Below are 13,557 nucleotides of genomic sequence, written 5' to 3'. Positions count from 1 at the left end.
GCTCTGTGCTCCCGCGGGCAGCCTTCACAGGGAGTAGCCCTGCATTCGCATATCGGTCTGTCAATGAACTTGTGACCCAGCTGAGGGTCCAGGCCTATCCACCAGTGCTTTTCCAGGTGCATGCATGATTCACAGATCTTATTTAAAAAGCAGACAAGGGGTGCCTGGGTGGCTCAGTAGGTTAAGTATCTCCCTTTGGCTCAGGTCATGATCCCATGGTCCTGGGATGGAGCCCCATGTCTGGTTTCCTGATCAGTGGGGAGTCTGCTTCGCCTTCTCCCTCTGACTCTCCCCCTGCTCATGCTCCACATTCTTCAGCTCAGGTCATTTCATGATCTTGGGGTACTGGGATCGAGCTGCTTATGAGGCTCCCTGCTCAGCAGGGAGTCTGCTTTTCCCTCTCCCTCTGCCACCCTCTGCTCATGCTCTTTCAAACAAATTCTTACAAAATAAAATAAAAATAAAAAGACTAATTCCATTATCTCAGGGTTGCGGGATCCTACCCCATGTTGGGCTCACGCACTGGGCCTGGAGCCTACTTGGGATTCTCCCTCTTCCTCTGTCTCTCCCTCTCTAAAAAAAGTGATCACCGAGCGTGGGTGGGCCTGAGATTCTGCATGTCTAATGGGTTCCTGGGGAATGTCACTGTTCCCATTCGTGAACCACATCCCAAGTAGCCAGGCCCTGAACAATTTTCTAACGGGGCCTCTGTGCTGAGAGTACAAGGCTGAATGATTACCCACCTCCCACCACTGGTTGTTAAATGACTGACAGCCAAGTCTACCTAACGAGGCTTGTGTCCAATGAACCCACAATAGGCCCTCATATAATTAGGCTACTTGTTACTAGAAACAATTCAGATACCCAGACAAATGGCTAATTAGCCCCCTATTCATCTCAAGGCATCTCAGAGTAACCTCAATAGAAGCTGACTCCTCCCCCACCCCAGCCCCGCAACCTGTCCCTCCCTGCACGACTGTCAGCAAGCAGTCTTCTCCCTCCAAGCACTGTTAGAATGATTTTTTAAATTGAGTGATGGTGCTCAAACAAAACAACAAAATCTATTCACAGATCTCATTCCTGGCTTTTTGTCCGTCTTCCCACTGGAGGGGAAGGTCCGTGAATGCATGTCCGTCTCCAAGTCTCATCACCTCATCAGTACAGAACACAGTGCCTTGCATTGAATCATCAGAAAGCAACTGGAGCGCGCAGACCACCAGGGCACTTGAACCATAGGCTTCTACAAGTTCAATGTGCCCATGCCTACTTTCCTTGGAGGCCTTGAACCACCCTGTTCTTCCTGTTATAAACATGGATAGACCCAGAGCCAAAAAGGCAGAGATCTGATCGAAAACATGTCTTCCCCTTGGAGCAGAGGTACTGAACATCATTTGGTAGCTTTAAACGTCAGCCAGTTTTTAAAATGCTGGAGTCTTCTGGAAATGCTGATTTGCATGGGGAGGGAAAAAACCATCATTCTTTCCTGATGATCTTTATTTTTGAGGATCCTAGTACCTCCTGCGCTGTTAACATGTGTTCTAAGACAGAAAGCTTTCCATTTTTGTCCCAGGGTTTGATCTTCTAGGAAAGTTGTTTAACAAAGTCCCCACCCATGAAGCCTGGCTCGGAGGAGGTGCATAAATTTGGAAGATGGTTTCACTAAGGCAGCTCTAAACTTTAGAACAACACTTTAAAAGTGGCAGTAGAGGAAATTTGCATTTTCTGACAGTAAGAACCAGGCCTGGATTAAAAATATTAAAGATTTAACTATTTTTCCATGAGCATTTACTTCTACAAATATCAGAAACTGTTCAGTTGAAAATTAAGAAACAAGGCAGGAGGAACAAATATAGACTCATCTACCTTCCCTTCTGTATTTCTAGTACTCTTATTTTGTTCAGGTATATTTTCAGAGTAACAGTAGGTAACCCAATTCATACCAGTTAAGCTAAGACGTAAAATGAGTTGGCTCATATAGTGGTCAAATTCACAGCAACAGCATCAGGAATAGATGGATCCAGGGTTTCTACCAAGGTCAGATGTTAGATCTGTAACTCACAAATGCTTCAGCACAAACAGTATGAAATCACGTATATGTTGGTTAAGCTTTAATTTTAAAGATAATGTGCAGCCCTAGTAGAACCATTACATAAAAAAGGAAACCCACAAGAGGCAACAACTGCATATAGTTCTATTATCTGTATCAAAGCCAACACCAAGGCTTTGGCAATTAACATAGTAAGTGTAAGAAAACAGGGGTTAGTGGTGCCTGGGTGGCTCAGCCAGTTAAGTATCTGCCTTCAGTTCAGGTCATGGGGATTGCCCATATTGGGCTCCCTGCTCAGTGGGGAGTCTGCTTGTCCCTCCCCCTCTGCAACTCCCCCTGCTTGTAGTTGCTTGCATACTGTCAACTAACAATCTTAAAAAAGAAAGAAAGAAAGAAAGAAAGAAAGAAAGAAAGAAAGAAAGAAAGAGAAAAGAAAAGAAAACAGGGGCTAGTTAATTAGCATAATGAATGTTAGAAATCTATTTTTTTTTAAGATTTTTGACAGAGAGGGAGAGAGATGGACAGAGCACAATCAGGGGGAACAGCAGAGGGAGAGGGAGAAGCAGGCCCCCAACAGAGCAGGGAGCCCAAAGCAAGGCTCCATCCCAGCACTGCAGAATCATGACCTGAGCCAAAGGCAGATGCCCAACTGACTGAGCCACCCAGGCATCCCAGGAATGTGTTTTTAATAGTGAAATTTTAAGTTATGTGGGCAGGCCAAGTATTTTTGAGATGTTCCTATCCCTTATGAGAATAGTATACATCATTTCTGCTAGACCTATAGCTTTCACCCCTAGAGAAAGATCTCAGTGCTTCCCTAACCAAACATCATCATTATTATTATTATTATTACAATAATTATTTGTCTTCCCTCTGTCAAACCCTGAGCAAACCACTTTCCCCGAACTGCCTGTGGAGGTATAGGAAAAGGAACATACAGGGCAGATGAGACACAGGAGGAAGACCTATGGGAGGTGGACACAGCCCCTTCATGTGGCAAAGAGGCTAAGAAGCGCCACCATCAGGCAAAAGAGCCCCATGGCGTCCAAGAGGGGAAAGCCCAGAATAGCGCTGGGGAAGAGGTGCTGCTTCAGAGAGGGATTCCTGAAATAACCCATGATGAGGCTCCCAGAGGCTCCCAATCCCAGCCCCAGAGCCCCTACCACGGCAGTCCCAGCCCCAATGAACTTGGCTGCTGTGTTGATGTCCTTGCGACAGCACTGGTTCAGAATCTGTGGCTGGGAATGAGTGAGATCAGGGGAAGTGAAGCTGCCAGGCTGCTGAGGCTCTTGTAAGGTACCTCACCCATCAGCGTGTCTGATGGTTCTAGCACCCGTGCAGACAGTGATCGGCTCAACATACTGACCAAGAAGGGGGTCAAGACGAACTTAGCACAGGGGGCCATTTTCAGGGGTTGAGGGGCTGGAGCAGGAGTGCTTGTACCCATGCAGAGAACTTCCCTGAACAATCCTGTGTCAAGCCATGGGTTTGGAAGTCTTCTGGTTATTGGATGTTGACCTTAAGGTAAAAGAAGGTCACCTCTGAAATCCCTCTGTCTCTGCCACCAGCGAACATTCTGTATGAAAACTCTGATGGGGCCACTCTGCAGAGGCTGCACCCCATGCAAAATCTGGTTATCTTTGTCAAGACTAAAGGAAAAGACACTGGCCTGGGTTTTTACCCTGGTTAGGGAGAGGGGCCAGGGAGTCAAATGTGGTTTGACTTTTTCCTGCACCAAAGGAAGGAACACAGAGGCTAGAAAGCAAGTCAACTTGCCTACCTATGGGGCAGAAGGGAAGACAAAGGCTTAGAAGCTGCCAGCAAACATCAAAAATATGAAGTCAGATTTTTTGCTGCAGGCCGAGAAGAATAAGAATTTTGAAATTCATCAATCTAGTAAAGCAAATTGATCTATTTGGCTCCTGTTTCCACTTAAATTACTTAGCGCTTATCTGTGTACGTGATAGAGTTTGTGTCAGACCTTCTTTCCTTATAACCAAGAAGCAAGGTTCTTGAGTAGTCAAGCCTACCAATCTTAAACCTCTTGGTGGTTATAATAACTAGACAAAACCATGTAAGGGCGTGTCCATCAATAGATGAATGGATAAAGATGTATGCACGCACACACGCTGGAATATCAGCCATAACAAAGAATGAAATCACGGGGCGCCTGGGTAGCTCAGTCGTTAAGCATCTGCCTTTGGCTCAGGTCATGATCCCAAGGTCCTGGGATCGAGCCCCGCATCGGGCTCCCTACTCAATGGGAAGCCTGCTTCTCCCTCTCCCACTCCCCCTGCTTGTGTTCTCTTGCTCCCTGTGACAATCTCTATCAAATACATAAGTAATCTTAAAAAAAATAAAGAATGAAATCTTGTCATTGACAACAATGTGGGTGAATCTAGAGGGTACTACACTAAGGGAAATAAGTCAGAGAAAAAGGCCATAGGATTTCATTTCTATGTGGAATCTAAAAAACTAAACAAACAAACAAATCAACAAAAGCAGAAACAAACTCATAAATACAGAGAACAAACTGATGGTTGCCTGGGGGCGGGCAGATGTGCAAAATGGGTGAAGGGAAGTGGGAGATGCAGGCTCCGAGTTATGGAATGAGTAAATCCTGGGGTGTCAAAGGTACAGCATGGAGACTATTGTCCAGGATACTGTGATAGCATCATATGGTGACCGCACTTGTGGTGTGAGCCGTACCTTGTGCAGGTTGTGAAATCACTATGTTGCACACCTGAAGCTAATGTAACCTCGTGTGTCCACTATCCTTCAGCTTTAAAAATGAAAACCTATCTCAGGGTTTTACATGATAGGTAGGTTTACGAGACCTCTGTTTCCTATCCACTCGAACAGATCCTCTCCGAGTTGTGACAAAGAGATCAGCACACTTGTCCCCAGCGACCCTAACCAGGGGACAGGCCTCTGTTCTGTGAATTCAGGAATGAGTGGGTCACAGGTCTCCACTAGACCCACACCTCTGATGGACCAAGCCTGGTTCCCCTCCCCTGGCCTGAGGACCAGGTTCCTCCACTGAAACCTCATGGCCCCCGAGGGAGGCGCAGGCATGTAAAAACAGACACCCATCCATCTCACGCCCTTCCCCGGGCCACAGGTAAGACGAGTCCTCTCCTCTTTTCACCACCCTTTCCCAAACTGCAAGTGCAAGGTACAGCCAACAGCAGAATACTGTCCAGCCATAAAAACGAAGGCAGTCCTGGCACATGCTGTAACATGCATAAACCTTGCCAACATGTCACTGGTTGAAAGAAGCCAGGCATTAAAAACTCACATACTTTGTGATTCCTTTTATAGGCAATATCTTAGAATCTGCACATCCAGAGACAGGAAGCAGATTGGTGGTTGCCTGGCAGTGGGGGATGGGGGAGTGGCCACTCATGGGCATTGTGTTACTTTTTGGGGTGATGAAATGTTCTGGAATTAGCGTGATGGTTATACTTCCAATTAGCCTTACACTAACCTATGAATAGACTAAAATCACTGAATTGTATAGAAGGTGAATTTTACGGTATGTGAACTCTAGCTCAACCTAAAATAAAAATAGTCTGCATGTTTAAAAGAAAGAAAGTAACCTTATAGGTAGAATTGATTCTAGTAGAGGGGGCGCCTGGGTGGCTCAGATGGTTAAGCGTCTGCCTTCAGCTCAGGTCATGATCCCGGAGTCTTGGAATCAAGCCCCGAATTGGGCTCCCTGCTCAGCGGGGAGTCTGCTTCTGCCTCTGCCTCCAGCTCCCCCCGCTTGTGTTCTCTCTCCCTCTTTCTCTCCATCCCTCTTGCTCTCTGTTAAATAAATAAAATCTTTTTAAAAAATTCTGGTAGAGAGGACTTTGGGCCACATGGCGTTAGTCCCTTCTCCTTGACATCCGGAAAGAAACTCTGGAGGCCACAAATGAATTGATCCTTTAATTATGCGATGGCAGGTCACCCATATGCTGGCTGCACCTGAGGCTTTCTTCCTTCAAATCACAATTTCCCACACTGGTCTTTGGCTGATGACCATTCCTCAGGAAGTCTGGAAATACTGGATGTATTTAACAAGTTAAAAACCTTCCTTCTGGGGCACCTGGGGGGCTGGGTGAGTTGAGCATCCACTCTTGATTTAGGCTCAGGTCATGATCTCAGGGTTGTGAGATCGAGCCCTGAGTCAGGAGTGGAGTTGGCTTCTCTCACTCTCCCTCTGCCCCTCCGCCACTGACTGTGGAACTTTGTCTCTCAAATAAATAAATCTTAAAACAAACAAACAAACAAACAAGCGTTCTTTCTGGAGTGCCTAGGTGGTATAGTTGCTTAAGCATTTGACTCTGTTTCAGCTCTGGTTGTGATCTCAGGTTCATGAGATCCAGCCCTGTGCCAGGTTCACTGCTCAACACTTGACACTCTCCCTCTGCAACCCCCTCCATACACTCTTTCTCGCTCTCTCAAATAAATGAAACACACACACATACATACACAAACACACACACCTTCCTTCTGCAGGATTTTTGAGGGCTAATGAGCATTGTGAACCACTAAGGAAAATCGGTATGGTACTTCTCACATTTATTTGACTACAGAACGACTTGGGTTTTCTCCCCCCTCCCTAAGGAAACATCTTCTGGAATTTAATTCTATGGAAAGTACCTTGAAAAACCATCTCCAGAGCTATCAAACTCCTCATTTCTTTGGATTCTCTGTGCCCCATACATAAGCAGGTCTCATTATAAAGGACGTTTAGTTGATGTCAGGGTTGGACTCCCAGCCTCATTTTATTGGCTATGTGACCTTAAACAGGTTCCTTTGCTGAGAGGAGTTTTCCATCAACCCGAATGGGAACAGTACCTACTTCCCAAGGATGTTAGAAGAACCCAGTGAGAATGGATGTAAAATGCCAAGCACTCTCCTTGGTACGTAGCTGGTACTTTAAAAATGTGCATCCTCTCTCTTTACGAAGTAGATCAGAAACCCTAGATAAAGAGGCAGGCATAGATCTCTGCAAGCCCCCACAACACTGGCAAGGGGCTGTGTCCACCACTGACTTTCAGTATTTGCTAAGTGCGTGAAGGCATGTTCGATGCCCTGTTGGCTCTACATGCCAGAACCACACAAATCCAGGCTAGACAGTCCATGACAATGTGGTGATCACAGGAGGGTAGAATTTTCACCAAACCGCCCCCCAAAATCTCTCTCTCTCCACCTTGCTCTTGACAGATCTATGTGTTTCGAGTCTTTGCTTAAGGACACGGACGGATGACACAATATTGTTTTTCTACTGCGGACAGACGGACGTTCCTACTGCAAACAGCTTTAAAGCAGAGAAAACCATCAGTCCAGAAGGCCAAAAACAACAACAACAAAACAAAAACACACACACAAAAAAACAAACAAACAAACAAAAACCCCCAGCACCTGGACTTTGGAACCAGACTACCTGGGTTTGAATCCAACTCAGTCGCACGTGACCATAAACAGGTACTTAGCCACCTCAGGCCTCAGTGTCTTGTCTGAGCCCTTACCCGGAGAGCGGCGGAGAGGATTAAAATTGGTAAACGAGAAGTACTTAGAGCAGGGCTTGGATCCTAGTGAGTACTCCATAAATCCTGACAGCTCTTTATTAGTAATTGACCTATTATGAATTCTTCCTTGTAAACCCTTTCCAGTCCTGTTCAGCCCTTGTCTCATTTAACCAACCTCTGATATCATGGCTGAAACCTAAGAGACTTCACAATATAGAAGGAATTACTGAAGAAACTGGATTCATTGAACAAGTGTGGAAATTTCTTTTTATTGGTATTAAGAGGGAATTTTCAGGCTGTAATACTGCCTCTTTATTCCTCAAAGGGAAGTAGTTATTGTAATGATGTACTTTGAGCCCACGGCTAGTTAGCACCTTCTCTCTTCATTGGAGAACCATGAAATCTATTATGTTCCCTGAGGAGGCCAGTATTCAGTGAGAAATTGCTACATTTGTAAAGAACATATTGACCATGATGGAAAGATTTTATCCAGATCTACACAGTGATGACAAAAATTGGATGTGACTAAAAGGTTTGGAACAGCCCAGTTCTCAGGGACAAAACCTAGAAACAAATGTCATGATACCCAAGAAAATGCCTCGATGTGTCACACCAAGCGAAGCCTTTGTTCACATTCTGGAATAGACGGCCTCCAGGGTGTTTCAGACGAGCAGTTTTCAAATGTGTTTGAACCCCTTCTCAAACAAAATATTTGACAGAACTCAAATATGTAAACGAGAACAAAATAGGGCTGAGTCCCTCTGGGTTGAAAACCATAGGATGGGAGTTCCTTCCACCACCCAGCAGTAACCCCTGAGCTCTGCAAAGAATTTTCCAGATTCCAGAAGTTCCCAGGGAGTTCTCAGGAGCCCCTTCCTCCAATAAACTCAGACACGAACTTGAAGATCAGGACAAGTAGGGGAGGAGAGTGTTTTGTAGTATAAGAGACTGGAATTACCCCCTGAAGACTGATCACTCTCTAAAGGGACTTGCTAAAATTCTCAGATCATGCCAAGTTCTAAAGTGCATCAGAGTAAGTAACGTTCATTTTTTCCTTCTAACTCCATGTGGGGCCCTTAAAGAATAGCAGATCCACTCCAGGCAAGCTTAAGAAACTAGGCTTTCTCTACGCATGTCAGTTGCAGTTGAAATTGGCAACACTGTGTGTATTCTAATGACCTTCTCATTCTAACTGGGGCTTTCCTCAAACTCCGCACAGTCAGCAGGTGGGCCTGGATTACTTTTGCAAGGGACAGGGGTGGAGTGCGGCCGGAACAGAGAAGGCGACATCTTGCATGTCCTGAGACAGGCAGCAGCATCCCTGGTCTGTGTACTCGAGGTGCTGGCAGCAAGCCCCACATAACAACCTAAAGTGCCTCCAGATATTTGAGATGTCCCTTGGGAGAAAAACTGCGCAACACTCAGTTAAATGCCCTGTTCTAGCCTCACCCCATCCAGACCACTTTCCATAGCTGCAGGAGAAATCTAACTTAGTTAGATCCAGACCCGATCTAACTAAGGGCCTGCCTGGCCATGTGATAAGTCTGATGAGCCCCTGCTGCATGCAGGAACTTCAGAACTCCCACAGCCTTCAGAGAGCACCCGCTGACCACAGGACTCTGGGACCTAAGTCTGCCTCCACTTGCATTTTGACCTCCTGTAGCCTCTATCTCCCCCAACCATCATGCAAGACCTAAAGACATGTGCCCACACTTGGCATTTGGTGCTTGTGTTCTCCTGTGTCTAGAACCCCCTTTCTCAACACACCCATCTCCCTGAGAGCCTTGCCCTCTTTTAAACCCCTGGACAAAACTCCCTCTGTGTGCCAGGTGTTTAGGAGCACCATTAGAGGACAGAACACGGTTCCTGCTGAGACTTTGTGCATATCGCAATTACTGGTTTACTCATCTGCCTGTCCCTGGAGATCGAAACTCCTTAAGGACCTCATACAAGTTCAGCAACCACCACATCTGTTAGAATTTAGTAGACTAGCATTTTGCCGCACTTACTCAAATTCAAAATTTTGAGGCCTACAGTACTAGGGTTAAATGCCACTAGAGTGGGGGGTGGGGGTGTGGGGGGTGGAGCAGGGACACATAACCCACAAAGGAATATTCCGTAGGAAAAAAAGATACTAGAACGTCTCTTATCTTGAAGGACATCAAGAGAGTAACGACTTTACCTAGGAGAAAGTGCTAGTTGATAATTAGTTGATAAGTAATCAACTAATTTCAGTTCTAGGGATCCTAAGATTGCTAGAGAAAAATAAGCCTCGTTGAATGTAATTTTGAGCTTCTCTCCAAAAGCTTTGTACCAACCAAAAGCTATGTATTAGGTTAAATCTCCGCCGGCTTCTCTAAATTTGTGTCCAGACAAATTGCAAACATCACACCAACCAGTGGTCACTGAGTCTGCTCTTAACAGGCTGATTGATTTTTATAATGTTCCAGGCAATTTCAAGTTGTCAGTAAGAACTAATTCTGTCTCGTTACCGCCCTCACTCTTGGCAGCTCTGTGACCACTTACTGGTTTTTTGTCTTCATGTTCATTTTCTTCTGCTAATCCTAAAGTCTTTTTTCCCCTCTCCAGCCCCATTCAAAGGTCTGAAGCTATAACCGTAGGAAGCCCCCAGCACAATTATAGGTGAACTCCTCTGCTCTTCTCATGGGCTCCCAAGCTGAACCCCAAAGCCCCACATCCCATGAAACCTTCTGCCAAACCCAAACCCATTAGAGCCTGGGATGCTGTATTACTTCATCAATCTGGTGACTCTGTTGCTGATGCCTTCTTTCAAGTTGATATTAAACCAACTTGTCAATTCATAATTGTGGAATTCCACACTCTTTTCTCAGGCAGCTTGGGAATAGAATTGGACTGGCACATACCTGACCTTTCTGAATGTATTTCCATACAGTCTAAAATAGAAATAATTTACAGACCACTTTATTCAGAGTCCATATGGCGGGTAAGGCCTCATTGTCATGAGATCTCAACAAGAGCATTTTACAGAAGTCGGACTGATAAAAAAGATTCCTAATAGGCCTCACATATTCAGGATGAAATTCTCACCATTAGGCAGAAACATAGGCATTTATTCCCTTTATATCATACATACTTCTTCGGCAGTGGAAGGCACTGTAAGACCCAGACTCCAAAGCACACAAGTGGCATAGCACACCCAATAATATAAATAAAATGCTCTATGCCTTCTCCCTAGTTGATGAGGTCTAGGTATTAGGAGGAAAACCATGACAGCTCCTCCAACAACGATGTATACATGGTATCTGACCCCCACGTGACGACAGAGAAGCAGCATTCTTCAGGTAGAACCATGAGGTAAATAAAATATGCCCTTGAGGAACTCAAAAATCAACCCTTAAAACAGACACTATCATAAAAGTAGTAGAGACTATAGAGGTCCACAGAGGAGAGAAGCACTGAAACCAACGCCCCACCACCACCACCACCACCACCACCACCACCACTCCCCTTGACCTGGAACTGAGCATCAGGGTGAATTCCACAGAGAAGAGGAGGAAAGCTGTGCCGGGAAAGGAGGAGGAGGGATCAGCCAGCACAAGGTAAGGCTGCAGATCTCTTTGTTAGAATGGTCTAAGCACAGCCAAAAAAGCCGGGTGGTGAGGGGGCAGGCAGTATCAGTAGGCTTCAGAAAAAGTCACGACTGCTACACATGAGGCTCTAGAGACAGACTTTGGGAAAAGTCTGGGTTATCCCATACACCTCAGAAGTTTTAAACACCTGATGTACCTGTTTTAGAACTCAAACAAGATGGCCTCAAAACTTCCCTCAGCTTGACTAAACTCCTTCCTCAGCACTGAACCTTGCTTTTCTTAGAGCACTTTCTTAAAACTTGTAAATTCTTTCTCTGCCCCCTTTAAAGTGTACATAAATCTTGTTAAAAACCTCTTGGGAGTTTACAGGCCCAGGTCAGTCTTTCTCAAGGGACTGGGTACCAGCTCTTGAAATGCAATCAAAGGGCGCCTGGGTGGCTCAGTGGGTTAAGATTCTGCCTTCGGCTCAAGTCATGATCTCAGGGTCCTGGGATCGAGCTCCGTATCGGGCTCTCTGCTCAGCAGGGAACCTGCTTCCCCCTCTCTCTCTGCCTACTTGTGATCTCTGCCAAATAAATAAATAAATAAAATCTTTAAAAAAATGCAATCAAAGTCGATACTACCTGAACCACCCGGTTTCTAGAGGAGCGTAGGAGCCCAACCACTGTGGGCTCCTTGCTGCAAGTCCCAAAACTACTTCCTCTCATAAAAATATGTGAAGTTAAACATTCCTTTGAGTAAAGTCAATTAGCAAATGGTTGGTCTTTATCTTTTTCACCACAGCCCTCAAAAGCCCTACCACCCCCTGCTTCAGGCCATCGGCATGGACCACAAATCGCGCATCTTTCCTCTAGTGCAATAATCTTGAATAAAATCGTCCTTGTCTATTTAACTTTGTCGAGGATAGTTTTCGGCTTGACAAAATATTCTTTCGTCCTTCAGCGAGCGACCCCTCCCCCCATTTCTCTTCCCCTCTTACAGCAAAACTCCTTCTTAGACTTGAAGTATATTCTGTCTCTCTTCCTCCCGATCCCACTCTGACTTTCACACCCACCGCTCCACCAAAACTACCCTGTCACCCTTGCTGAGGACCTCCTGTTAGGACTTCTTTAAATTACCATTTGTTAAGTGGAACCCAAGGGTGCCCCTTGGTGAAGTGTGGTTCAACAGACCAGAAGAGAAATTTAGATCAGGTTTATTACTCACAGATTCTGGAGGAGGTGTATGGTACACTGCGAGGGGCCACACTGGAAGTCAAGGCAGAGTGTGAACCGAGAGGCAGGACTTAGGGCATGTGCCTTTATTAGGGTCTCTGGGTGGAATGCTTTGGGGTTCCTGGGCTCTGACTGGATTGCTCAATTCAAACCACAAGAGTTGAGTTCAGGTACGCTCCCCAGGAAGGGGTCTTATCTAAGGGGAACACAAGGGGAAGGCCCTGGGAGGCAAGAAAGGCTACTGATCACAAAAGCTATTGGGGGGTTCCTATCAGGAACTTCTAGGTTCTCGTAATTCCACAGGCTGCTATCCAGGCCCTGTGTTTGCTTGAGGGGCTGGTGTCCATTTCAGGTCCTATAAGCCATTCAGCTAAACGAAATGGACACAGAGGTAAGGCTGCTATGGAGTAGCTAAATTCTGAGCACCTCCATTGCTAAATCCAAGGGTCACTTCTTAGTCTTCATCTTGCTTGAAGAAACAGCTCAGGCACTGATCTCAGTGTTGTGAGATCAAGCCCCACATCGGGCTCTATACTCAGCATGGAATCTGCTTGAGTTTCTCTCTCCTTCTCGTGCTCTCTCTTGTGCTCTCTCAAATAAGTCTTAAAAAAAGTGTGGGGGGTGGTGGTGTTGTGCCTGGGTGGCTCAGTCAGTTAAGCCGCTGCTTTCAGCTCAGGTCATGATCCCAGGGTCCTGGGATTGAGTCCCGCATTGGGCTCCTTGCTCAGTGGGAAGCCTGCTTCTCTCTGCCTCTGCCTGCCACTCTGCCTGCTTGTGCTCTCTCTCTCTCTCTGACAAATAAGTAAAATTAAAAAAAATAAGAGCATAGAGGATTCAGTGCACTTAGGCCATGTGAACTCTTGCTACCTAACAGTCACAATCACACAAACCCATATGCAATGTGGACGTCTGGTCTCAAAGACGAGGACTAAAACTGCTCTATCAGCTGAAATCCTTCCAGTCTCCAGCAACAGCCCGCCAGACTGACATAGGCCCATGTGACAGACACTTCCTCTTCTCCCAACAGGGGATCTAGGAACAGGCAGTCCAGTTTTGGTGACAGCCTTCCAATAGCTAGGCTTCAGCTAATTTCTGATTTTCTTTTTTCCTCTTTCTTAAATGTTTACCTCAGAGTTGTCAATCAGCTCCTACTGTTCCAGACATTGTGTCATCACAGCAGTGCTCCATACTGGAAAGAAGAGGTA

General features: G+C 45.8%; 1 pseudogene; it reads right to left on the bottom strand.

Moving 5' to 3' along the window:
• Positions 1-3,036: 3,036 nt before the first annotated feature.
• Positions 3,037-3,476, bottom strand: LOC116873078 (annotated as a pseudogene).
• Positions 3,477-13,557: the final 10,081 nt, after the last annotated feature.

The sequence above is a fragment of the Lontra canadensis genome, unplaced genomic scaffold (genome assembly GCF_010015895.1).
Source record: "Lontra canadensis isolate GAN:19392208 unplaced genomic scaffold, GSC_riverotter_1.0 scaffold31, whole genome shotgun sequence".
Taxonomy (NCBI): domain Eukaryota; kingdom Metazoa; phylum Chordata; class Mammalia; order Carnivora; family Mustelidae; genus Lontra; species Lontra canadensis.
The sequence above is the reverse complement of the archived record's forward strand: the minus strand, read 5'-3'. Positions and strand labels throughout refer to the sequence as shown.